Here is a 27,642-nt window from a genome sequence, read left to right as displayed (position 1 = left end):
GATATGTAATATCATTGATCTTTAATGAATGGCTAGGGTGCAATCTTTTGGAAACCTAAGAATGTAACTGATCCAACCACGTCTCAATAGTTCTGAAATTCGTTTTTAGAGAAAAGTGGCCAAGGTAAAAATTCAGCCTTAAGAAAAAGATACAAAGACCAATGGAAAAAAATTGCTATAAAAACATCATTTCTTAAAGTATATCCCATGGAACATTAGTGCTGCAAGATCACTAATTCTTAAAAAGACCTATCGTCAAGTGTGTTTGGGGCAGGCTCTCTGATGCACACCTAGCCCCCTGCAGAGTTACAGGAAGCCTCCCACATCAAGCTCTGAGCGGGTCTAGAGGAAAGAAGCCTTCCTAGCCTCATTCAACCCAGAGCTTCTCTTACGGGAATTATTTTCCCATTACCTGCCATTATTATCTCAAATGGAAAGAGGGAACAAAATCCCTTTTATTTTGGATTGAAATATCATTTTTAAATGTATCAGTTCTGAAAGGGATTAGCCTTGGGTGACAGTCCTCAGGTCTGTCTTTCTGCAAGATGTCCAGTGGTGACCAGCCCCATGTATCCACCTGCACGGACTCTTCAGGCCAAACCAGAAACCTAAGAGAGAAGAGATCACGTAAATGTAACGTTCTGGTCTACATGGAACTCCCATGGAACTCCCATCGTTCCTATTAGGGTTCCACATCTAGATAAATAAATGTCACACTGGGATTATTGCCTCTGTTCTGCTGAATTGTCCTGAAGATAAGGAAACATTCTTTCCAACATAGTAAGCCATCAAAATACATTTATAACAAATCACAGGTACACCAAAGTTATCTGTGCTGCTGACAATGGGCTTTCTTCCTGCCTGTCTCTTCCATTATGTCCCCAACAAAGGAGCTATGCTATTACTTTTGGCCTGGCAAAGATAGCATTTCAGCCCTTGGAGCTCTGACAATTGCACTCAGCCCATTTAATTACTTCCAGCGCAGGCACCTGCTTTATTACCAGAGCCAGGATCAGCAGGGGCTTCCTGTAGGTCACAAGAATGGTGGCTAATTGAGACTTATTTATAAGGAGCTGGGCACCACATGAAGAGGACATCAGCGGTGAGCATTTTCTTCCGTGTATGTGAGGTCTAGCAATCAGCAGCCAGTCCACACCAGAGCCCTGGACAGTTGGCAAATCAATAAACAAACAACAAAATAGAAACTGCCATGACATGGGCTTTGGGGGCATTGTTTACATGCTGTGAAAATTATAAAATCCCCCAGACCTAGAAGAATAGCTGACTTTTGTTCTTAATCCACCCACTGCCTTCTCCAGCTGCCTCCCTCCAACCCAACCCGTCCCTCAGCACCACTTTATAAAAACAAACCCCCTGACTTCCCCACGTGAAAAGGAACCGCTGTGAAAGCTTTCCTCACTGGTTGTGTCTGTGTAGATGCGCGTATTTAGGCCCCATAATTGATCACCACTCTTAGCCTGTTGCAGCAGGCCCCTCCAGGACCCAGTGCTCCACCACCCCTATGGCTCCAAGCTGCTGTGTGGCTACCCTCCCTGCACAGACACCCTTGTATGTGGGGAAACCCCACAGCACCTCTAACATTCATGAAAGGAAGCCCTAGCTGTAAACTCAGGGTTTAAGGCATCTCCTTCAAAGTCCTGGGAAATACCCTGTGCCTCTTCTTGTCTGTGAAGGGCCCTCACCACAATGTCACATAAACCACAAAGGGGGTGATTTGGGGGCATTCATCCTTGGACCTACCTTCAAGCTCTGTCCAGGCCTCTAGCTAAACCAATGAGACCAGAGGAAAGAAGGGTGGGGGATGGAGAGGGGAGTTAAATGTAAGTATGATTTCCTTGTTATTCAACCCAAGATAGTTTGTTTTAAAATAGAAGCTGAGCACAGGGAAATCATGATCCTTTCATTCAAATTTATTTTTTAAGTTAAAATACCTTCCTTCTACAGTCATATATTTCTTACCTTACGGTAAGTCACAATGTAGAAGATCTAATAGTTCAGAGGTCTAGACAACCATGCAAAAAAGTCCAGAGAGCATCCAGATTTGGTCTGATGACCTAATCATGAAACCTGACAAAAGGGGCCCCATGAGAGCAGAGAATCAGACACTCATGGCTACAAATACTGTTTTCCCTCAGTAATAGCCATTCACCTACTTAACGACAGGCTAAGGAATCAGAGCAAAAGGATTTCTGGCAATTCCAAAAGGTCTTTCTCCCAATACATTGAGCAATGGAAGAGCAGATGGGCACTTGGACACTGTTCCCCAGCACGGGGGAGCTGGAGGCAGAGGCTGAGATGTGGGCTCCAGTTCTGTGTTTTCCCCATCGTACAGGACCCCTCCGCCCTGCCTTCAGCCTCCCTGAAGCCCGAGGAGCCGTGTCCAGCCTATTGCGGGCCTCCTGGGATCCCAGCTGGGGAGAGATCGTGTGTGGAGGGAGGGAGAGTCTAAGGAGGAATGGGTCGGACACAGGTCATTCATTCAAAAAAACATAAGAATTGCTACCGTGGACAAGGGACTGTGCTGGATGTTATGAGAGATACAGGTATGTTTACAAGGCCACTGCCCTCCAGGGCCCTACAGTCTGTAGGGAGCATCATTATACTAATAGGGGGTAGTGCAAAGAAAACATACATAAGTAACCGCAGCTGCATGAGGATGTAGGGAAAACTTTAACTTGCTCTGTGAAGACCTGGTTTGGGGTTCAAGAGTAGCTGTGATGAGCTGTGTCTCTGCAGCAAGTTGCCCCAAATAGGTTGACCTTGATGTCCAATAAGTAGAAATGCAGGTAAAAGACCTTTTCCCCAGGACTTCGTTGACTATTAACTGAAGAAAGTCGTGAAAAGCACCCAGCCCCAGACTGATATAACTGGGCGGTTTTCTGACTTAGATTTCAAGCCCCATGTGCTATATAAGCAGCACATCCCTGGAATTATCCATGGTTTCCCAGAGGAACAGGACCCCAGTGACCTCCATGCCCCAGGGGGCTCCTGAATCAGTAATGCCAAGTACTCACATTTGCTGAGCACTTAATATAGGCTGGATTCTGTGTTAAATGCTTTTCGGATATCACTTCCTTTAATCCTCACATGTACCTCATGAAGAAGATACTTTAAAAATCTTCAACTTATAAATGAGGCACCTGAAATTGAGAGGCTAGTAACTCCCCTAAATTCACAATCAACCGAAACAGGGGCCTTTCTGACTCAGAAGGTTGTGCTGTTTATTCACCACTACCTGTTTCTCCAGGGTTTCAACCTGAGGAGGATCCACCTCAACAGCCGTGGGGCTCAGAAGCCTGCCCCCATGGACAGTGGGGCTGCCTTTGAGCTGACAGCCCTGAGGATGCCAGAAATGCTGGGAGGCCCCTAGGCCAGGACCATCCCAAGACTGGATGGAAAAGAGGGTGACTGCTGTTACAGTGAAAAGCCAGGATTCGCCAGCTATGAAGGCCCATTTCAGGCACTGCCCCGCCTCCTGACCCCTCTACAAATAGGAGAGAATTCAGGATATTCACTAGGAGATACAGTTCTCAGAAACCACGATTCAGTGGAAATTTCATCCCAAATGCTTCGAAGAAGCCCAGACATGGAATGGCAGCCTTAACTCTCTACTTCAGAAACCCAGACTATATATATATCTTGAGGTCTGTATCAATTAATTTTTATACTCAATAGACCTGGGATGTATTCTGGTCTATGCAACTACTCAATGGATGTTCATTTGATAAATAAATGGCCATAAATGCATACATAGATTGGTGTCTCCAGTAGCAAAGCACACATTTTCTCCCTGGGATCATCTCCCCCACCTCCTCACCCCCGTTAGCACTACCTGCCAGGAGTCCCTTATATGTGGGGCAAAGAGGGGCTTAGCAGCGAACATGGACGTGGATGAAAGTTCCCTGCCTGAGGCCTGCTGCCTGCTCCGCCAGTTCACCAACTTAAGCCGGGAACTTCTAGCCACTGGCCTGTCCATGAAGATGGTGGAAAAATCGTGTTTTTTCTGAGAGATTGTGAACAAGGGCTCTTGCACCAGAAGAAGGTGAAGAAATGACAGAGAGACTGGATTGAGATGTCTCAGGGAGAAGTGAAGCCCGGGACTGTCTGGGAGTGGGAGGCAGAGGAGCGCACCCCGAGGGCTCACCTCCCAGCCAGATCCAGAGAAGGTTGGGGTTCATGGTGCAGGGCAGGGGTGATGCGCATGCTCTTTGGACACATTCATTGACTCAAGTGTTCAGGATGGATTTTATCACAAATGTCAAGTCATAGATCCAGCAGAGAGTCTGGAATTCATAGGACGAAATCATGAGTGGGGAGGAGGATCAGAAAAGGGAGTGGGGAAAAGGGGAAAATGAGAAGGGAATAAGAGTCGCGGAAGAGAAACTCACAGCAAAGCAGACATGCGGTTGGTGAGCAGGGTGGCCGGGAGCGGCCCTGGGCCCTCTGTGAGGCCCCGGGCATTCCCTCTCCGGCCAGCCGCTCTCCACTCCAAACTTTGGTCCGTCCCCCCGTGGTCAGCCGGCATTTTCTGCCTGCCCCCTCCTCTGCCTTCCTCCCCTTGCCTCTTTCTCCATCCCTCCTTCTGGTCCCCCTTAGCCTCTATCCTCCTCCTTTTCGTCTCTCTTGCTGTTTTCATTGCCCCATCTTCTTTATCCTCTTGCCAGTGTTAACCCAGAAAGAATTTTGTGCCTGGCTTGAAAGCTCAAATGCAATGAGAAGAGGCTGCCTTCTGGATCATCACGTCACCAAGGCCTGAAAATACCAGACTGGAGTATGGGCTTTCCCTGCACCCGGGAAAAGGACCAAGCTTTCTCTGAGAAAGACCATTCACACACACACACGCCCACCAGCAGGTGCAGGAAGGACAGGAGGCCAGCCCACCAGTGTAGATCCTCTCCTTTGATAGCACTCATTAGACACAAGGCAGGCCCCAGGCTCCTGGCTGAAGGAGCCCTGCAGGGTTCAGGGTATTGAACATGAATCCTCTGCGGAGAGTTTCAAAGTATCATCATCAAATTCGGAGAAGTCTGATGTCATGCTAGTGGCAGAGAAACAAACCATATGCTGTGGGTGAACCATCAGACATCACATTTTTATTGCATGTAATGGTATTTGCAGAGAGAGCAGGGGATGAGTTGCCTTGAGCCTCAGCAGGGATGACAAGCCAGGGAAGGGATTTCCGCTGGGGAAGTTAATCGGCGCCCTTATGTGGTAAGGGAGGTGCACACTCCACAGAGACGCAGTTGCTGAATTATCCGTCTCTTTGCTTCCTTTCCACGCCATTGCTAGCACCCTGGTTCAGTTCCCTTTGCCTCAGTCCTAGACTATTTCCACAGTAATCCCGCCTCTCCTGGAACTTTCCTTTCCAATCCTAATTGCCAGCTAAAGGCAGATTGATTGTCCCAAAGAAAAGTCCCATCCTATCACCATCATATAAATCCTCTACTCACCTACGGAAAATGACTCCTGCTGCTGCTGACCTTCCGGACTCTCAACAGTCTAACCTCAGGACATCTTTCCAGACACGTTCCCTGTTACTCTCGTATGTGGTCCGTTGCTCTGGCTGCAGAAGAGCATTAGTCATTCTCTGGGACTGTCTCATGTTTAATTATTGTTGTGACTTATAGAAATCCAACTACCGTGCTTGCAACTCCTGCCTACCTAATGTTTTAGGCCCACTCATCTGTTACCTTGTCCCTGAGGCCTCTTTCTGATTAACACTTGGAAGATGATGTCCCCTCCCCTGAATCCCTAGACACTCAGATAGGACTTATCCTCATAAAGCCATTAAATGCGTACATGTGGGTCTGTACTTCTGAACTAACAGCTCATTGAAGACAGGGTTAGTTTATATTATATTCATCTTCTATCTCTCAGAATCTTTGGCATAGAGGAAAAACTGAATAAATAAACCATTTTAGATGTTGAATAAGTAAACACAATTGTCTCTAGAACTCATAAGTTAAACCAGGTGATCAAGAAATAAAACACAATGACAGGAAAGTGTATAAATTACATATATAACCAAAATCAGACTGTCTTTTCAAAGAATAAAATAGCACCAGGCAGTTTTTTAAAGTTTAAGGATAGAACAGCGCTGGTTAGTCCCTGGGACCAAAGTGTCTAAGAGATTTTGACTATGTCTGAACAGAAAAGGGCAACTAGTCTGTTCTGTGCTAAATGTTGGGCTGGTTTCTTTACCAGGCACCATCCATTCATTTAATCCTTACAAGCACCCAGTATTACATCAAAACTTGCCTACAGTCACCCAGCTTTAAAGGGACAGGGTTAGGACCGAAGCTCAGGCCTCCCGGCTCCCAAGCCCATGTCTTTCTGCGGCAGTCTGCTCCCCGGGCAGGGAGTGGGGGCATGGGGGCATCCATCACGGTAGTGGGGGGAAGCAAATGGAAGGGCACCATGGTGAATGGGAGGGTCACGGGGCAGCGGGGCAGCAGCAAAGAGAGCAGGGTGAGCAGCAAGGAGAGAAGGGGAAGGGGGATTAGTCAGGGAGCCCCGTGTGCGGAGGGCAGGGGCTGGCCAGGTCTCCACCAGGGACGGCTGACATCTAGTAGCCTGCAGCTGGCTGGTCTTGGGTTGAGGGTGGGTGCTGGGCTCTGTCAGGCAGCAGAGTGGACGAGGAGGGCAGGAGGGGAGGGACGTAAGTGGAGGCTCTGAAGAAGAAGGTTGCCCTGACCAGAGGCTGGTCCAGCAGACAGGCAGGGCCTGCGGCAGGCTGGCTGTGCATGTCACTCCAGGGCTGTTCCAAGAGGAGGCAGGGTCTCTGGACTCACTGCTGCCCATGAGGAAGTTATTTACGGTCATTAATCTCACAGCTGGTAGGGAGGAAGCCAAGAGCCCATGCGTAATTTGGGAATCCCCTTTCTTTCAAAGTGCCCATCTGACTAAGTCAGACATCAAATCAATCCAGTCAAGAAAACCACTTAAGTTGTTTTAAACAAATAGATTTTCTGCCTAATTACTATATTTAGCACTGATCAACTTAGCAAGTAAATGAGTAATGTATCTGGCATTAGATAATGCCAGCTCTATTACTTCTACTACTACTACTACTACTTATTATTAATATCATTATTATTGGCATACTTAATTTTATTACTCTTGCAGGCACCATTCATTGAGCACCTTCTATTTACCAGGCATATTGTCTAGGAGCTTTATATTCTTTCCTCCTCATACTCAATAAAACTCTGCCAGTAACTAGCATTAGCATTAATTATGTGCAGTCTCCATGTCTTCTTATTAATGACAGATTCTTTTGTAGATTGTGCCAGAGAAAGAATTCTTGTCAACTTGAAGGGCTTCCAAGGCACCCCCATATGCCTTTTGTGAATCATGTGTTATTTTAATATCTTAATTCTCATTCCTTGGTCTGGTATGTGGAAGGCCTTCATCTTAAGGGGCTGGAAGGCTAAGGCTTGTATTTGTTCGGGACCAAGGGTTCCTCTCATCATCCATCCAATCAGATTCCCCCTACCAACCCTGCCAAGGGGAAGACATTAACACTCACTGGAGTTAAACGTCAGCACCACTGAGATGGTTTATTTTTAATCAAATCACCAGTGACTTCTGGTTCATGACAGAAACAAATGCATAGATGTAAGATATTACACAGGAAAACTACTATGGTCCATCCTGTGTCCTCTTTGATATTCATGTAACTATAGTGACCTTGAGTCTATACTCTAGGAAACTGTTTGATTATCTGATAGATAATAAGAATACATAAGTGTTCTTAGTCAGAAGTGTCATGACCTCCTTGTCGTTCCATATGCAACTCAGAACCCAACTTTCCTTTTCCCTACTCTATTATGTCAGTCATTGGCTCTGCTTTAAAGGTCAAAATATTACATTTCATTAGCCCATACTGTCTTTTATGTAAGACGTCTATCATATCAGAACTACTCTCACTATTATAGAAGTTAATGGCAGAAATTCACTCTTAGAATAAAGTAACACTAACTATGTGTTAGTTCTTTGTGCTTCTTGAAAAAAAAGTCTCATCAAATCATCTTTTTCCTTGTCAAAATTTTTTTAGAGCATCCTAGCTGTCCTCGGCAGTACAGTACAGAAGGGTTGCTCCCTTCCCCACCAGGGACTTAGCAGCTGCCACCGTCTCTGCTCACAAACCTTGTCAGCTGCACCCTCTGTTGTCCTGATGGTTGTGCCCTTCTTTGTACATTCATGGCTTTATTTTGTGTTCTAATAGAACAGGATAGGATAGTTCATATATGTGAATATATATACCAGCATATGTATACAAGCATGTATATACATACATACATACATGCATATATACAATCAGGAAACCGTTACTTCTACCTACCATATTGTGCACCCACTATGTACAAGGATAGGGTCCTGGAATGGACTGTACAGAAATGTAAACAACTTGAGAACAAGGGAATTGTCTTCCTGTGCATAGTATGTGTGCTTTGCTGTTGCCTAAATCTATCATCCTGTCTGGAAGAGCAGGACTTAAATAAATGGCTGATTACTAATGAATGGAAGGAAATAAGGAAAGGAGGGTGAAGGAACAGCAATGTGATCCTTGGGGTGCACCTTCAGAAGCCAATACTTTTGGCTTTCAATGATGACGTTGCTCTGTCCCCAGTAAGGAGCCTCCACACCAGTCCAAATCTGGGTTTAGGGTTCCCTAGACCAAACTAATAGAGTAAAAGCAAGAAAATTCAAGAATTCAGCACTCTGTTCATGAGCTCTCCCAACCATGGATTGAACTAAATGTCATTTCACCAGTGAACTGTTTTACTGTTCTTCTCCAAACCCAAGGCAGTTTTACAAAGTTGAGAACCCAATTGTGTTCCACGAGAAGAGCTAGTTACATGCATAATACCTAGGTAGCAACTTTCATCTAAATTTAGTAATTCAAACAGAATAAGGCAAATAAAATTAAAACTTGCTTGACTGATCTGATTTTTTAAAGAAGCAGGAGTTCTGTGTATAGAGAGAAAACACTGGTCCATAGCACATGCTAGGCACCCCCTGTTTGCAGAACAGGCGGTGGTTGTTTGATGAGGATGCCACCCAAAAGGAAAACACAAGTTCTGCAAGACACAGCTGCACAGGAAGGTAGAAACACACACCCTTAGACCATATCCTATGCTGTCACGGTATAACATTTCCATGGAGAGGCCAAAAAAGAAAGCACGGCAGGGCTAGGGTAGAAATAAAAGAAGAAGTAAACTTGAAGAACTGAGAAATATGTAGTCCAGTACCAGATCTTTAAATTATATTGGTCTCCTCATGAAGGACAGGTGTATAGTAGGAGGGGAAAGTACGTGGCACTCTTGTCCACAGGCTAGTATTCCACCCATGCCTTGGCCTTCTTAATGGCTTTGCGACCTTATGTCAGCCATGTAAATTTTACAATGATCAGTTTCTTCATTTTAGAGAATTGGCTTGGAATTTGTCATCTCCGTGTTTCCTTCCAGTGCTAATATCCCAAGATTGTTTTCTATCTTGTTTTAAAATATTTTTTGTGACCTTTCCAGGTAGCCAGTTCCAGAATTTAGTGACACTTGTTTCCTTATGTCTAAATGGAATCTCCCCTCCTACACTTTAATTTCTTTAGTTAAGTCCTTGGCAGAGTTACAAGAGAATAGGCATAAACTTGATGATGAGCCACTATATACTTATTAAAAGGTTAACTCATTTTCTTCCATTAACATAACACATGCTTTTTATCTAAATACTTGAAAGAAAAGGAGTATATAGAAAAGAAAATAATAACTCCTTACAATCCCACCCTGAGAGCTAATCTCTGCTTGTATATATTTCATTTCAGCTTTTTTTTTTAGTGTGGGATTGTATGCCAAACATACTTCTGTACCCTATTTTAAAAATAGTATCATTATCTGAATCTTTTTTTGTCATTAAAAAGTATTTAAATGCATAATAATGTTAGAGGTTTTTAAATAGAGAAGGAAAGGGAGATTTATAACTTCTTCCAATCCCCTGTGTTGTCTTTGCTTTAAATATGTGTGTCTCTATGTTTTGGCAGGTAAGAAGTAAAATTCTTTAGGCACAATTGGATAAGTAAGGATAAAGGTGTGGCTCTAAATATGAGACAGGGTGAGAGAGAGAAGAGAGGAAATGTTTGGTACAGATGAGGTTGATGAATGGAGAACAAGGTCCTTCCCCCTTAACCCCCAACGCTACAGCTTCCAGACAATGGATTTTCATACTCTAGGTAAGAAAGAGATCAAGTGATATTTTTTTCCACAGTCTTTTAGCCACCTAGCTACCTACTATAGTGCCAAAGATGATAATGTGTGATAATCAAAAGGCATATGCGCTGCTTATACCCGGGTTCTTGACAGAGCTTTTCAATCTCAGGTAATCTGGGTATTTGTTGTTTGCTTTTTGTATTTTTTTATTTGATAATTTACTCCCCTCTGTCTTCTCCATTCTTGTCAGTCTGGGACTCCTGTTAGTTAAACTGTATACTTTTGCTCTCTTATTTTTCTTTCTCTTCCATGTTGTAGCACAATGTATTAGCATCCACTTTAAACTGCTCCCTTGCATATTTTTTCTATGTTCTCATCTGGTACCCTGCTCTCTGTTTTTTTGCTTAAATAGTATCTTTTTTGTTTGTGAGTTGCACTATCTTCTCTTAACTTTCTGAGACTGTTATATTAATTTCTTGAACTTTTATTCCTCTTCTCTCTTGTTCTTCATTTCTTCCCAATTTCCTTCTTGTTTTTGTATCTGGTTTAATGCTGCATCCTTCCTCAACATGTATGGCGATCCCTGGTTCTCTTTTCCTATTTAAAAACAGTGCACTGAAACTGAGATCAGAACCATACACAAAGTCAAAAGGGAAATTCCAAACCAGAGAAAGTATTTGTTATACATGACAGAATAATGGTTAATGTTTATATGACTAAAGAGCATGTACAAATCTACAAGTAAAAATGAATAAATGTCACGGACAGCCAATTTGCAAAATATAATTAGCTAACAACATTTCAAAGTGTCTAACTCATAGTCAAATATAAATTAAAACAACAAGATGCCATCTTTAGCACCAAATTGTTATTTTAAAAAATTTAGTTGTAATTCTAAATGTTGGCAAGGATGGAGATGGAGAAAGGATATTCACATACCTTGATGGTAGGAGTGTATTTTTAAATGGTGAATTTGGGGGGAGGGAAACAATTCAGCTATATATATTAAAGTTTTGAAAAAAAGTGTACCTTTTGAGCCAGAAATTCTGCTTCTAGTAATCTTGAAATAATCAGTCAAATTTATAAAGATCTATGTTCAGTCCACTGTTGTTTATTACAGTGAAAAGTGGACACAAGACAACTGTCAAACATTAAGTGATTAACAGGATAAATTATTGCTACACCCATCTGAGGAATACTATTCAGCTCTAAAGAATAACGCAATTTATGTATTGATAAGGAAAGATGCTAATGATATAGCATTACATCAAAAGGTGTGATAGAAGAGAAGATTGTATGAACATGGAGCATCACTGAAAATGATATTTATGATATATTCATATGCAGATGAAGCCTAAATGGTTTATATATGTAAACCAGAATTATTGATAGATGATGGAAATACATGTGAGCTCTTTTTCTTCATGTTTTTTCATATTTTCCAGATTACCTAAAATAAACATAATACTCCACACATAACAAAAATATGTCTTTGAAACAGATTGAGGGAAAGGGAGAGAGAAGTAGATTGAGAAGCTCTGAGAAGGAATTGCGTGTGGGAGGGTGGTTGGGCGCTGCGTGTTTAGCAATCGGCTTCACCGCAGAGTGACAGGGTAGGGCATTTCATGGGAGAATCCCACGGATCAGTGCCTGCGAGCATTCTAGGCCCATGGGGCTCTCTCTACAAAGAACTTCGCGTCTCTTTCTGGGGACATATAAGATTAGCAGCCAGTACTCTGGGAGCCAGGTAGCTCACCATGAGTAATCTTTCATTTAACTGGCCCTATTTACAGCCTCTACCCTCTGCTGCACCTGGCACCCAGGTGAACCTTCCAGGTTCAGTTTCTCCAGAGAAAAGCCTCCAGTCTCCTGCTGGGAGAAAGAAGGCTAGTTGGCCATTGAGGGATCGGAAGAGGACAGGGAGCCTCACTCTGCCTTGTACGGATTTCTAACTAATCCTCCTCTCCTAGACCCCATCCTTTCTCAAGCCCTCACTTTGCCTACGGCGTCTCATCCTAAACCTTTCCAGGGTTCTGCAGAGCAAGTGGGCCTAATTTCTCGTGTCTCCCTCCTCAACATTCTTTCTGGTCTCTAGTAAGTTAGTTACTAACTCATCCATGTTCAGATTTCAACGTTTTGTTGATGTTTTTAACCAATGATATCATCTTTCTTGTTCCCCCTTCTTCTCGTTAATTTCTCTTTCTTTTCTTTTTTCTACTCTCATTTTAATAAAATGTCAACCCAACACAATTAACAGGAAGTCCTGTGGATATTTATATATTTGCTCTTATTCGAATGTAAACAATATTGTGCATATACATCTCATCTAAGAAGCTTCAAGGGCTTGACAAGCTGAGTTAATGCTGACTTAACGGAGAGGAAACACATGCTGTCACTTGGGTTTACCTGACCTAGCTAGTAACAGGGACATAAAGATTCTTTTCCTTCCCGGATTTGTCTAGCCACTGCCAGCGATATGCAAAAAGCAAGTGGTACACATGATATGCCAATTTCTCCATAATAAAACGTTGAGCTTGGATAGGAAGGAAACTGCAGCTGTTCAGTACAGATGGCAAATCGCTGACTGCTTTTCAACAGGAAACAATGAAACATCTAAAGTGAATAGGCACATTGAGACATAGATGTATGAACTAAGTTCCTACTTCCCATTTTTAAGAAAATCCTTGAATAGTTAACATTTATTTTTTTAATGAAAAGTTTCCCCAAACCACGGACCTAAGTAGAGAATTTCTAAACATCGATTCACTACATACTATGTCCCCAAATGCACCTGGACTTGCCTAAAATGGATTGATTTTTCAGGAATCATCTTTGTGCCACCCGTTTCAAAGTCTTCATTACCACAGAGACGAGGTAATGAGGACAAAGATCTACCTGCTTGTAGCTGTGTGCTTTTCTGCATACATGTGACCACATGCTCTTTTTACCATTTTATATGTGTTTGCTTGGCCTCCAGATCCACAAAATTAGAAATTTCTTAAATTCTTACATTTGTAGGGACGTATTTTTCAAAATTCTTTGTTTCTCACAGCACCCAACCCTCACCTAAACATATGGGAGGGATTCAATAAATACTTGCTGATATACCAATGGGAAAAATTTTTTAAAAGGGATGTTTTGACCTCTGACAACACCTAAGAGTGCATCTGGATCTTTGTGACAGAAACACATTGACTGAAGAAAAGGCTAGTTAAGCAATGCCTTTCTGCATTGAAATTAGTCACAAAAGGACAAATACTGTATGATTCCACTTAAATGAGGTACTAAAGCAGCCACATAGAAACAGAAACTAGAAAGGTAGTTGCCAGAAGCTGGGAGAAAGGGGGATGGGAATTTGTGTGTAAATTGTACAGAGATTCAGTTGGTAAGATGAAAAAATTCTGGAGATGGTTGCATTACAATGTGAATTTTACTAATCACCCGAGAACCCATACACTAAAAAATAGTTAAAATGGTAACATTTTCTGTTATGCACACTTTACCGCAAGAAAACAAGAGAATTGTCAGTTGCATCGTCGATGCATTGGAGGGCCTGCCTTTGTCAGAAACATCTGGAATCCTAAAGAGATTGTCTTGTGTACCAGAGTAATTTCAGCTCATTGAATCAGATACAGTGGGGCTTGGGGAAAGAAAATTCTTCTCTGCATAAAACAAGGTGAAAAATTACTTGTACATTTTACAGAAACTGCTCTCTGTCAGTGTCCCTCCATCACTTAGCCTCTTTGGGGAAGACAGTTTCCACTGCATATTTTCAGGCTTTGAGAAACTGCTCACTGCTTGAGTTTTCCAGTGAGCTCCATCAGAGGAGAGAACCCGGATCACATTCGTGTGAATGTGCTCAGCTAGCTAGGCACCAAGGGGTGGGATACCGAAGCTTCTTTGTTCCTCCTTTAACTTTCCGAGAGCTCAGGCCTAAGACTCACCCAAGCAGGCATTTCTTCCCCTCCCCCTCCCCCGGGGAGCTGCAAGAAAAGAGAATATATTTGCAAATAATAAAAGAACAGAGAGTCATTTCTAAAATGTTGGCTTGAGGACTGAAAATGTAGCTATCTCATAGCTGAAGGTTAAAAGACTTGAAGACCTCATCCTTCATAACCCTTTGTTTGAAGTCAGTTTGGAGCTGGCCAAAGAAAAAATATGAAGAATATCTAATTTTGTGAATCTCATTTTCAAATTCAAATCTCAAATGTTCCCTGAGGCGGCGGATGGCAAACGCAGCAGAGTAGTGAAAACTTAATGAAAGACCCAGAAAGATCATAGATCACGCTAGCCCATCAGCCGTCATAGGTGAGGGAACAATAACAACATTATTGTAATATTTAGGATGTTCTTGGCTGCATCTCATTCTCTGCAATGACAGCTACCCTGGCTTCAAACCTCATCACTGTCTCCCATGAGCTTGTCCGTGGTTTCTGGTCATTTCTACCCCATACTTTCTTCCTTCTGCCTCTGTTTAAAACAGTATGTCTGACCACAAAATCTATGCACGGTGATGTCTTTATGTCATCACTCTTACATCACGATTTTAGTCACTTCCCATCCCAGGCTTTCCTATCTTTCATTCTGTTATCTCTGCCCCCAGTCATCTTTTTATAACAGAAGCATGGATCACATAAATGCCATCCTCTGCTTTCCCTTTTCCTACAGTATAGGTTAAAGCTCTTTGGAGTACAAAGATTTTACAATAGAAACTTTGACTCATTTTACAGCCTCACTTCCTGTCACTGTGGCCTTGACCTTCTCTGTCCCCATGTCCCCACCTCCACTGTGGTTTATGCTACCATGATCCCAAACATGTGAGACTCATTTACATCTCCGTGCTTCCCCTGGAACGCCCTTTCTCTTTTTCTTTGTGTGAACAAGGATGACTTGGCCTCCACAGTGTACAAGCATCCTCATCGTGAAGTCTGCCCTAAACTCATGCCAGGATGACTGCTCTCCTCTCTAACGGGGCAGCATCATATTGGACCTGTCTGTGTACATGTCTTGGATCTATTCCTAGCCCTGTGGCTTCACTCAAAGACACACCAGACTATCTTTTATAGTGCTGGCTTCATGTGCTCAGTTTGTGTTAAATGAAGGTGAAAATATGAATGAATGAAGAAAAGGGAGGAGACATTCTCTCCAAGAGGAGTGGATAAGCCGTGTAGCATTTTCAACAGATCAAAGATTGCCTTGGTAGCAGTTTCTGTGCCCAGGTACGGGGGATGCACCCCTCTGCCTCTTCCAGAAATTCCCAGATGCATGTTTGGAGAGATTAGTCCATCTCTCTTTCTTGGTGGATTTCCTACTTGAAGTTCAAGACTTTCCTTTTTGTCTTACTGTCTCAGAGGAGGGAAGTTGATATGTAAAAGGAAAGAAGTACTTTATATGTGACCACAATTCCTCATTTTGGTTGGGGATAATAACCTCCCTAAAGAAGACTGGGTAACTACCCCACCTGTCCCCCACACACTCATTCCCAGGGACCCAGGACCAGCAGCTGTTACTCCTTCCCCAAACTCCACTCTGAGAAAGTCAGAACAAGTTTATCAGTCTATTCTGCCTGCTGCTGGGGTGGTTAATCCTCACAGGTCTCTAGAAAGCAATTTAGGAAAACCCATTCAGTCTTCAAAACCTTGCACCCCTGTGATCTGGCAATGGCACTTCTATGATGGGGGGAAATATATATACATCTGGGTTCATCCCAGAACTATTTATCTTAGAAAACAGTTTAACAGGCAATGGGTTAATTATGCAACGTACATTAGTCAGTACGAATGATATCCTAGGAAAATATTTAACGACATGCCCCAAATGGCCTGTTAATGAAACACAAGCAAACAAACAACATCAAGCTTTTCATCCTCACAGCTGCTAGTGTAAAAGAATTGGAGACTTTTGCTTCTTGACTCCAGGGGCCGCCTCATCCTGGATGAAGAGAAGCCACTGTTCACTTAGCTGACTGACACCTAAATCTTCCAGAGCTGCTACAACCTTCTCCCCTGTCTGCCTCCACGCAGGGATGCTCTGACTCCCCCTGCTGTTTTCGGGGCACCGGCCCTCTGCTGCCTCTTCATGGCATCCTGCTGGCCACCTGCGGCCACACTCTGAGGCTCCTGCCTCAGGAGTTCAAGGGTGGGTCCTTGCCCGAATCCCAGCTGTCTTCCTGCTTCCAGGAGCCAGGAGAGCAACTGCCACGCCACTGGCTTGCCCACCAGCTTGCCCACGTTGGACCGGGCCCACCTGTGCTGCCTGCTTCGGTTCCAGGGTCAGAGATCCCTCCTGCCCCACCTCAGGAGCACACGACATGGGTGACACACTGACAGCCCCCTCTGAATCTCAGCACCCAAAGGCTTCTCCATGAGGGAAATAAAAGGCAGAGACTAAAAAGAGTCCCACCCTGCCCTAAGAACGTCCACGCTGTGTCCCATGTCCCGTTCCGTGGTGGCCCTTCCATGTCTCTGATGCTACCGGGACCTCCCCAGAGGGGCGGGCTGAGAAGGGGAGGGTGAGCACAGCCATGTGGGTCTGAAGGTTCTGCCACCCACTCCCTGCCTGCTCTCCTCCCCCAGAGAAGGCATCTGCGGTTAGTAACAATTGGCCACCTAACGAGAGATGCAAGTGGACACCAGAAAATACAGAGGCCCTGGCCCAGCCTGTTCCCTGAAAGAAAAAAATGCAGTTTTGTTTTGAATTATTACTGAGAAAGGCCAATGCTGCAGGATGATCTGTGGTCTCTTTACCTTGCTTCTCAAAGCAGACACAGCTTGAAAATCCTAGGGCCATAGGGCCCGGCACCGTAGAAACGAACGGCTCTGCTCGCCCCTCGCTCTCCCTTGTCCGGCATTTGGGGAATCACTTGGGGTCCTCTGCACATCACCTTCTTCCACGTCCCCCGCATGTTACACAGGGCTTCTGAGGGAAGTCTCCCCAAGGAGGACAATTTCCCTCCGTGGACTTCTCAGTACGCCCTCTCATCCACTTCAGCCAGCCCCCTGCACCCGTTTTCTCCAGCCTGACAGACATTTTGTCACTAACTTTACCTGAAACACACCCACTATCACTCTGGTGGGCCGTGCCACCAGGTAGATGGCATGTTGTGTTTTCAGGCTGTTTGAAAGTTACACTAGTGACACAACTGCCTGCTTGGCACTGGCTCCCAGGGTTCCGATGTGCCTCCCTCCCTGGCCTCTGTCTCCTGCAAGGGGTAACAGTTTTAGTGAAATCATGGAGTCAAAGGTGTCCGTCATTGGGAGGCTCTTGGGGGTTGGAGCTGTGCAGCCAAGAAGCGTCTGAAGGAGTGAGATCCTTCTCACCGGTATGGGCTTCAGGGTAGAAGCAGGGGCAAAGGACAGAGAAAACCTACTCAGAGAACATTCTGGGGACTCTCGGATCAAAACGTCCAGAGGAAAAGCCTCCTGACGTGGTCAAATCCTGACAAAGGCCTCCGCGTATGGCAGGCACTGTGCTGATGGACGCGCGGGAACTGAATGTGGGCCTTGCCTTCCAGAACTGACCCCTGACAGGCAGGTACTGACGTTGTCAGAGGGCAGCAATATTTCTACACTGATGAGATTCCCCGGATGGAGATTTTACAATTCGTTGTTGGTATTATTTCTCATTCAACGGTAGAGTTCAAAGAATCAGTCACACTGGAATGAAGTTACCTTTCAAAGATGTAAGGAAACCCTTTCCCATCTGCCCCCACAAAGAAAGCGACAGTGTCTCTCTCTCTTTTTTTTTTTTTCTTCTCAAGCTTGTACTTCCCAAAATATGTTTTTGGGAATTACAACCTGACTTCTAATAACCCCCCTGCACACTCCCTATGCTCAGGGACGCCCGACTCTGGGACACACATACCATTCTGTAGTAAAGTGTATTTTTAAAAGAAACACATTCTTGTGAGTCATGAATGAATGAACACATGAATGACAAGAGGGCCTCGAAACAGAAAATAAAGTACTGAATTTAGAAAGCCTACAGGGTTGAGATTCGCACGGAAGAATATTTGGTAAAACCTTCTCTCGGCAGAACCTCTCTCATCCGTGTGAGGAAGCAATGTGATTCTTCATATCTAATTGAGTGAATTGTTTCTGAGTGAATTATTTTTGAGAGCCACATTCTTCAGAACTTCTCCCACTTCAACTGTCTCCATTTCCAAAGCACTTGCTGAAGGTCATTCATTATGGAGCTGTTATGAGAAACATAAAAATGAACACATGGTTCTCAGACTCAAGTAGTTTTGGAGCATTTGCTTCATTGCCTGATAACAATTTTTCTCACAGTGGCGCCCATTGAGAGGTTGAGGAGCGTTTTAAACATATCCAGCAGTTAGAGATTTCCCGTGGAGACACTGGCAGTATTATGATCATGGTTGCTACTAATACAAATAATAGCGTACCATTGTATAGCCACTGAATAGCACTTTCTCGGTTTTACCAAATATTCTCCCATGCGAATCTCAATGCTGTGGGCTTTCTAAATTCAGTACTTTATTTTCTGTTGTGGGGCCCTCTTGTCATCCATGTGTTCATTCACTCATGACTCATAAGAATGTGTTTCTTTTAAAAATACACTTCTACTACTGAATCCTCACTCTTAAGCATAAAGAATAAACAAGCCAAACAGAGAAAAAGCACAGAGATTTTATTTACATAGCTGCAAATGCCCGTGGGTAGAGTTGAAAAGACAAAAGTGTCTTCTGCTCCAAAGACAGTCCTTGGCTTGAAAGGATTGAGAAGACACAGACCAAGGCACACAAACCTTGACTCCATTCTCACCCAGAATAAAATAGTTCTCCTTTATCTGTGTGAAATATACTTAGCCTAACAAATCAAGAATAAAACAAGGCAGTCATATATCATCCTCATTATTTTAATTGCTCTGAATATCGAGGCCAGTGCAATAAGGCTTGGAGGAAAAATGAGGGATGACCGTGGGAAAATAAAGCAAATATCCTTATCTTTAGACAAACCAAAATTCTAGTTAGGAAACCTAAAAGAGAATTTGTAGTCAAGACTGTACTACAATTAAAAATCTAAATCAAAGAGTGCAAGAGTACATATACATGAGAAGAGGTTCAGTGGTCAGAATTTATACAGACCTTCCACAAATCAGAAAGAAGAGACAGATAACCAAAGAGAAAAAATGGGCAAAATCTGTGATTTTAAAAAAAGGAGGAAAGCTGAAAAGATGCTCAGCCTCTGTGGCTCTCATATAAGGAGGGGTCTGTCATGATGGCCTACAAACCACAGCCACCCCAGGAGCTGCTTTAGGGAGCTAGAGAGTGGCCAGGGTAGGGTGTTCATACATTTTTTAAATGTTGGTTAAAAAGTAAACAAACCCAAAGGAAAATTATAAGATGGGGTTACATGGCCAGCAAAGCTTAGAATATTTACTATCTTGTCCTTACGAACAGTTTATAGACTACTGATACAAAGCAGACTAAAGCAAAGTAAGATGCCATTTCACACCCATCTGATTGGCAAACATTAAAAGTTGACTGTATCAAATGCAGTGCAGGGTGTGGAAGAGGACAGCTGATTCATACAGCGACCTGGAGGGAGCTCGCACCTGGGAAAGTCACTGCAAAGAGCATGCTGGCAATACTCAATGATCTACAAGGTGAACGCGTATCTTAAAGAAACATGTATCCAGAAACATGTCAAGAGCATTCACATGTATCTTAAAGAAAGTCTTGCACATATGTACAAGGAGACATGTACAGGAATGGAAATGGTCTGAAAGAGTGAAGGCCCATTGGAGGGAACATGGATACATACACTGTTGCATATTCAAGCAAATGAATATAACACAGCTATACAAATCAATAAAAGAGAAGTAGTATTTCAACATGGATAAATATTATTACCTTGAAATATTGGGAGATGACATTGTAGAATAGTATATACAGTACAATATTATTTTCATAATATTTTAAAGCATCTAAAAATAATACTGTTTTTACTGATGCATAAATATAAAACCATGGAAGAGAGGGACATAAAGGAACTTTAGGCTTATAATCACTTCTGACAAAAAAGAGAAAGGCCATTTCAAATATGTCAACAATATTTCTTTTCTGTTTTTCTTTTTTAAGTATTAGAAGCAGATAAGGGGAAATATTAAGATATTTTATAGTTCATTGGTGAGTACACGAGTGTTCATTATATCATTATATCCTTTATTTTTCTAAATGTACAGATTTTTTAAGAGAGGGCAACAAGGAAAATGCAAGAGCATCATTGGGGAAGAAAGCGTAATTAAGAAGGAAGTTCAAAAGAGTGACAATACAAAGTAAATACGTCCAAATTAATCATTTTTTGCACGCCATGGAAAACAAATCAATGAAATGGTAACATGGAGAAAATGTACTGGTCTCAATAAGAATAAAAAATTAAACAATAAATATAAAAAGTAAAAAAGCAACAAGGAATGCAGATGCCTTGAAATAGATAGGATCCATATGAAGAACTCTATGAAACTTTACTGAGAAATATGACAGTTCTAAATCAATGAATAAATAGATCATATAACCCAAGAGGAAATCTGAGCATTTTAAAGATATTTTAATATGTAATTCGAATTACATATTAAACTATTTTAATGTACAACTAAAATTATAATTTTTGAAAGGAACATAACGAAATCTGAGAATTGCTGAGAATGAGTAAATGAATGTGTAGAGCCAATATTGCTTTAGAAAGATGTGTGAAGAGGGAGTTTGCTTCAGTTATTAAAACACAGTGTAAAACAACAATAACTAAAACTGCGGTGCAATTGTGATATACATATATTAATATTATATTTAGTGTGTAGATATATATATGTGCAAATATACATATACACTATATATATTAAAAAGTTGTAAATAAATGGAAAAGGATAGAGTTTCTTGTTGTTTAGTATCTTTGGGAAAATTAACTCTTTGTTTCCTATGCCAAGTATATTTTAAGAAAAATAAAAAATGCTGATTTTAATATGTGAACCTATTTGGAAATTTTTATGCAAAAATAAGGATTTAATTATCTTATTGATGGCTGAGGAAACACATTCCAGGCTTGAAAGCCATAAAAAATATCATACAGAAAAACAGTGCTCAAATATAAAAGAGACATCATTAACAAAGCTAAAAGGCAATTGACAGACTGGGAAATCATATCTTATGTGTTGATGATATCCTGAATGTATAAAAAGCATACATGAATAAATAAGAAATATTTTAAGATGTCAATTGAAAAATGGATAAAGGACATGAACAGATACTTTACTTAAAAACTGTATACTAACATCAGGGTAATTTACCATGTTAAATCTCATTGGCAAAGAAATTAAAATGAAGACACACTATGTAATGTATATAAAGGTGATACTCATCTTAGAGTTCAGCCAGGATGTTCTCACGTGCTTCTGCTGAGTGTGTAGGCAGGTATGACCTTTCTGGAAAGCAATTTGGCACCATATTATCAAGAGCTTTAAAATTGTTCCTATCTTCTGACTCAATGATTTCACTCCAACTGAATTCTAAATAGATTCTAAAGAAAATGTTTTTCTAGAAACACATTTATCTAGGCACAAAAAAATAGTAACAGATATATCCTACTGTCTGTCAATAGTAGAATTATAACATTGAGAATTGTCATTCATTGGAACATTAAGTGGCTGTGAAAATAATGTTTGCAATGAATTGTTAATGACTTGAGAAAATTTGCATGATAAAAGTAAAATGAACAGAATTCAATATTTTTTATATAACATTGTTATAATCATATTTGCACACATAGGCACATGTGGTGGGAAGAATCTTTCAAAATGTTAATATTAGTTAGTTTCAGTTTATGAGATTTTAGATGATCATTTTCTTTAGATTTTTCTGTATTTTCCAAATGTTAAAACAATTGCATAGACTTTATAATCATACATCAAAATTAATAACATTCCTTATTAATTGAGTAATTAGTGAATCAAAGATCTGTTAATGTTCTGATGGACAAACACTAATTAAAAAGTTCTTACAAAACTTTTATATGCCAGTCAAAGATGCACTCTGTGAAAATAGAGTCTACTGATGTAGTGGCTCTCAATGCAAGTTACTTAAAATTCTCAAACTCAGAAAGAAATGGAATGAAATCAAATGTATTTTATATTACACAATTGTAACATTATCAGGAGTAAAACCCCAATATATTTGTTTTTAGGAATGATAAGATTTATCTTTCCAAGTGCAGGAGTAACTGAAAAGTCAGAAAGTCTATAAAATGTCTAATGCTTGTGCGAGGTCAAATGTAAGGCTTCACCAGTTTCCATACTTGGGGAGGTGTCTGAAAAATTGAGTGCACATTTTCCATCTCCAGAGAATTGTTTGTCTCTTATGTAGTGAAGGTAAGTGGTAATGAGCTTGTAGTTAAGAGCTGATTTGAAATGGAATTTTTATAGAGCCAATTTTTTGGTTGCTTAAAGTTAATTGCTTTGTACCTAATTTAAGTCCCACAGGGAACAATTCTGATCTCCCCCAGCAAACTTTATCTTAAATGAGGCTGATCTATAATCCTATTACATGTGTCTGGGTGTCTATCAGTAAATACCATGGGATGCACTATTTTTAAAGAATATTGCATGGTTTCAACACTTTCAAAGGACTTTACTTTTGGCAAGGAAGTGAGTTGTTTTCCTGAAGTCAGTTCAGTTCATTATACCAAACAAAAGTTATGGGAAGATGAAGAGATTAGTATTAATTTTTCTTGCTCAAACAATTGATCACATTTGCCTGACAACTTACAAGAGATATGATACCATAAAGGGAGTGGATGAAACAGAGGAATAAGTGGAACGTTGCACTGAGAACAGGACACCAGGGCTGCAATAATCAGAAAGAATCCAGATGCTGCCAGTAGCCAGGCTACAACAGTGGTTCTCAAAGTGGGGCCCCTGAATGAGCAGAACATTTCAGAAATGCAAAGTCTTGAGCCCCACCTCATATCTATTGAATCAGACACTCTTGGGGTCAAGCCCAACAATCTAGTGTAGCAAGCCCTCCAGGTAATCTGGGCACACACTAAAGTTTGAAAAACACCAAACTAGAGTAATAAGATTTTGCTAAAGTAGAATCATGAGGTGAACGTGGTCAGTAACAGGATCATTCGTGAATGTGTTGTTTTGTTGGCAATGTGGAGACAGAGATGGGCAGCTTTGGGAACTGGGTCACTAACAGAAGGTCAAGCAAAAGGTCTCAATTATCTATTTCCCATTCAGAAGAGTGGAACTGTAAGTCAAGCCATGTCACGAGCAGAAAGTAAAACTGGGAAGATGGCCAAAATTGTGGGACCAGGCATAGTTTCCCACTCCCTGCCTACTTTTTACTGGCATCTCTTGCCTGGAGACAGTGAGACCTCTGACCTGGGAAGTCACCCATTGAAGGTGGAGCCTGAAAGCAACAACCCATTCATTCATCTAATTTCACTTGTGAGACGGTGTTCCCGAAGCTAATAGAACTGAGCTCACAGGGCATAAATAGGTAAGCTATGGGTAAGGGAAACAAAGAGACCTTTCAGAAAAACTTGATGACACTCTTTGACGCCATTCCAATTTTACTGGACAATGGGGGTTTCAGTAGCCTGAATAGAATAAATCGTTAACAAAGCATTCGATGCCTCTCTCAATGGATCTTATCTTACAGAAATTGCAGTAGAGAGCTAGCTGGTGAAGAGAACCATGCCAAGGACACCATGTTATTTTATAGAATCCAGAGTAAAGGAAGATAATAAAAATAACTGTGAGGGCTAGGGATGAGTCAGTTTCGAGAGAACTTAGTTTTAACCATGAAGTCCAATGATCAGAGTGGCCTCCAAACTGACTTAAATATTAATCATGTGTGGATTAAACATTAAACAAGATTGGATCATAGTTTTGTTACTTAGAAAGATAGACATGAGCAACAGGAAAAGGGGAAGATAAAGTTCAAAGAGAAAGCCACCCAAACTCTGCCCAGGTAGGGGGTCCCTTGTGAAGACAGCAAAAGCTTTGCAAAAGCTTTGTGGGGAGAGTACTTCCTCCCCAACCCATCTCAACAGAGACACAATTGAATGGGACTAAGAACTGCCCAAATCGCACCTCAGCATGGAGAAGGGACACGCTCACTGGGAGGGAGGACTTTAATAGAAGCACCTGTAAATCAAGTAGCCCCACCTTGTCAGTCACAGAGGAGTCTCCCAGACAGAATGTAATATATAAGCCTCCTGCCTAAAAGGCAGGTGCTTTGTGTGCCTTGACCACCCCTCCCCTGGAGTGGGTTCAAATACAACGTCTTCTCTGCTTTGCTACCTACCCTGTCTCTGCCTTTCCATGCTTTGGTGCTGCCGGCTCAAGAACCGAGGAGAACAAACTCAACCTGTAACGGTTTGGTTTGTGGCCCAAACTCTGTCTGAAAATTCTCCTTCTTGGTTATCAGAACCAAAAGCTTATCAGTAGTGGGAGTTAATCGGAATGGATCGGTTGCCCTGGAACGGTGGTGCTCAAACTCCCTAGCATGCATCAGAAGCCCCTAGGGAGCTTGTTAACAGAGATTGCTGAATCCTACACTCAGAGATTCTGATTCTGTTGGTCTGGGGTGAGAATTGGCATTCCTAGCAAGCTAAAAGAATACTGATGCTCCCATTCCACGCACCGCATTTTGAAGACCGATGAAGGAGAGAAAGCATTGAAGAGGAGGGATGCATGTCTAGGATGAAGGTGTGGGAAATAGGCAGAAAGTAGAAACACTGCACTGCAAGGAGCCGAAATCTATTTCCCCTTGCTGTGGGGTTCTGATATCCACAAATGAGAGATTTTAGGCAAGCTTTGGATGATTATAGGAGATAACTTCAGGAAGGGTTAAAATGAAGTCAGCCTTTGTAATGCCTGGATAACTTTTAAGAAGTCCCCACTTCCCCAGGAATCAAAACAATGATCCCAAAGGGAAGGATCTCCATGGCTGTCTGCCTTAGCTGCTGTGCTGCTGTGAGCTCAGCCAGCCTGGCTGCTTGTTTCCAGAAGGTTAGCCAGTCACTGTGCAAACAGTTGGGAAATTGCCCTCTGCTGAAATTCTTTGGAATAGTCTCCTCTGATGTGCAGTTGCCAGGAAAACGGTGACCTGGACATGTCTTTCACAAGGACTGCACCACCCACCCATCGCAGCTACGCGTGACCCACACTGTGACTCTACAGAGCATCACTGTCACCTTTTCCTCAAAAAAACTTGGCCCCACTCAGGTCTCTCTCTGGTCTCAAGATGAAGAAAAGTTTCCTTGCAAAAAGGATTTGAGAACAAAGAAAAGCACTTGCGTGTCAGACTTTTGCTAGAACTTGAATTTCTGTGCCTGCTTGTCACTATGCCATCCTGTTCTAGGTCCGTCACCGTAGGGAATCCCATGACTGCCCGGGGCCCAGTGACTCTTGTGCAGCTTTGACCTGTGCAGGGTGGAAGTTGGAAGGGATGTAGCCAGAAGAGGTGGCCCGTTTACCCTAGTCCACACCATGGAGATTGTCTCAGCCACACCATCGCTAAAAGTGACAAATCTGAGGGAGACGGAAGACAACAGTGCATATGGAGTAGGACTATTTCTGTCCGTCAGAAGTCACGTGACCCAGCTAAGTTGTCTGCAAAGCCCACTGAGGAGGGCGCCCCACCTACACTCCCATCATTCGGGCAGAGACTTCCAGGCCTCACTCCATTCCCATAACTTCTCTACCGGAGAAGATAAGGAATGACGTATGTGAGAGGTGATATTGATGAGAACTTGACCATCATGGGTCATGTTTCTACACAAGTTTTAAGAGTTCAAAGTCACTGCTTGTGGGTGCTCTGCCCTGTCCTGGCTTCTCTTGGACTAGCCTGTGTTCCAGAGCGATGGGCACTCTCGGTCTCAGCCCCTTGCAGGACCACCTTAGAGCAGGAAAGCCTGATTTTCCTCAGCTTCTCAGCTTGGAACTGGTGGACAAGCCAGCACTGCAGGGCAGATCTAAGCTGGAAGCAGGAAACCCCATTACATTCTCTATTCTACGCATTAGAGGAAGTTCTGACCAGAACTGATCTTGAGATCCTCACTCACAAGGTACATTATCTTTTCCCAACCAGGGTCCTCAAGGAGCAGAAAGATGGGTGTTAGGATCTGGGCACCAGCCCTCCCTACCATCCCACATTCCCAGTAGGCTCTGAGACTGACACTTTCCCATACGGGTTACTGGGGTGGCAGGATTCATCAGAAGCTGTGGAGGTTTGCTGGCAGCAGTATGGCACAGTAATGAAAGGGACTGAGCCATGGCACTGGACATAGAGACAAGATAAGCAGGCCCAGATAACAAGAAAGCTTCAAGAAGGCACACGGGCAAGGAGTTCAGCCTTCTGCACTCCCATTCAGCTAAACAGTTGGCACCAGGCCCCCCAAGTGGTAGTTTATGCCAAAAGGTGAGCTGAGCCCTCTGGGAACTGGGGGCAGGTAACTCTTGGAAGTCAGGGAAGGCTTCCAGTCTCTGCTAGGTATGTCCACAGGAATCCAGGCTCCAGAACTGAGCTAAGATTCAGAGCTGGGTCCTCTCTCGATGCTACTTTCAATAAGGAAAGAGGTACCATAAAGAGCAAGACAAGAGACGGGGTGGGAGCTAAGATCAGAACACACTGCCTCCGCAGGAGAAGCTTGTGTATGGTACTTAGATACCTTGGGCTATGTAGATACAGTCAGTATATGGGAAAACGCAACCCAGGGCGAGGGCAGAAGCCCATTGGGCAGCACTAGGGCTAATGAAGAGGGTAACTCAAGTAAATAGGGAGTCCAGTGGTCAGCTGCTTCAGCCTCCTCAGGAGAAAGACTCAACACTGCAGAGCCACTGCTGTGGGACGGGGCAGAACTGAACCTGTCTCGGGATTCCGGGTCTCAAACCTACATTGGTCTGGGGACTGAGGCCTGCAGTTTGGGGAATCAATGAATCTGACATACAGATCAGAAGCCTGCAGAGGGAGGACATGAATCAAGCTGAAACTTTGTAACACATACTCACGGTGAGGGCCTGGGGAGTGTGGAATCTGACCTGGGCTCCCAGACAGTCATCTTAAAACGGACAAGCGAGTGCACCTTGCCAAAGCCTGCAGACAGTAACTCTGGCACCAGCCGTCCCGGCAGCAGCTGGTGTCACGGCGGTGGAACAGCCCCCAGCTTCCTCCACGATGCAGTGAGGGTATCTGGCCTCATTCTTGGAAGAGTTTTGTTGGATGAGTTAAACTGGACTCATCTTGCTTTCCTGGGAAACTGTTGTTCCTTTTGTCTGCTCTGCCTCTGGGCAAAATCTTTAGGCCTTACTTGCTGTTATTTCTGCTGTGCTAATAATGGCTCCATTGTTAGGCCGACATGACACAACCGTATGTCTCATGGTCCTGGGGATT

At 42.9% G+C, this 27,642-nt stretch overlaps 1 long non-coding RNA gene across 1 annotated transcript; it reads right to left on the bottom strand.

Moving 5' to 3' along the window:
• Positions 1-255: 255 nt before the first annotated feature.
• LOC140846235 (uncharacterized) lies at positions 256-27,642 on the bottom strand. Its single transcript, XR_012125207.1, has 3 exons — positions 27,261-27,642; positions 5,472-5,584; positions 256-608 (listed from the first exon to the last, which is right to left on the bottom strand). It is a non-coding gene; the product is annotated as an uncharacterized lncRNA (long non-coding RNA).

Source organism: Manis javanica, chromosome 14, assembly GCF_040802235.1.
Source record: "Manis javanica isolate MJ-LG chromosome 14, MJ_LKY, whole genome shotgun sequence".
NCBI classification, from domain to species: domain Eukaryota; kingdom Metazoa; phylum Chordata; class Mammalia; order Pholidota; family Manidae; genus Manis; species Manis javanica.
Note: the sequence above shows the minus strand (reverse complement) of the source record. Positions and strands in the feature narration are given on the sequence as shown.